This window comes from Camelina sativa, unplaced genomic scaffold (genome assembly GCF_000633955.1).
Source record: "Camelina sativa cultivar DH55 unplaced genomic scaffold, Cs unpScaffold22586, whole genome shotgun sequence".
Lineage (NCBI taxonomy): Eukaryota > Viridiplantae > Streptophyta > Magnoliopsida > Brassicales > Brassicaceae > Camelina > Camelina sativa.
In genome coordinates, this window is record NW_010943573.1 from 1 (window position 1) to 266 (window position 266).

At 38.0% G+C, this 266-nt stretch overlaps 1 long non-coding RNA gene across 1 annotated transcript; it reads right to left on the bottom strand.

The window, feature by feature from the left end:
- On the bottom strand, window positions 1-260 carry LOC104775617. Its single transcript, XR_766016.1, has 2 exons — window positions 123-260; window positions 1-32 (listed from the first exon to the last, which is right to left on the bottom strand). It is a non-coding gene; the product is annotated as an uncharacterized LOC104775617 (long non-coding RNA).
- Between the last annotated feature and the right edge of the window lie 6 nt (window positions 261-266).

Below are 266 nucleotides of genomic sequence, written 5' to 3' on the forward strand. Positions count from 1 at the left end.
ATCCCATTCATTTAGTATTGGTTTTTTGACTTCTATTGAAGCACGAAAAGAAAGTTCCTATGGGACCCCAAAAAGTTACAAATCAAAGAAACAAACAAAAGAGGTTAAAATAGTTCACTAACCTTGTGGAAGTTGATGTTATCATCAAAAGGAACGAAGCAAGAGAGTCTCGTGGATCTGAGCCAAGTAATGGTGTTTCTGCAAACCGGGAAAAGTATTAGAGCCATGTTGAATTTAAGTGTCTCAGCTGCTCCTTTTGCTGTGAG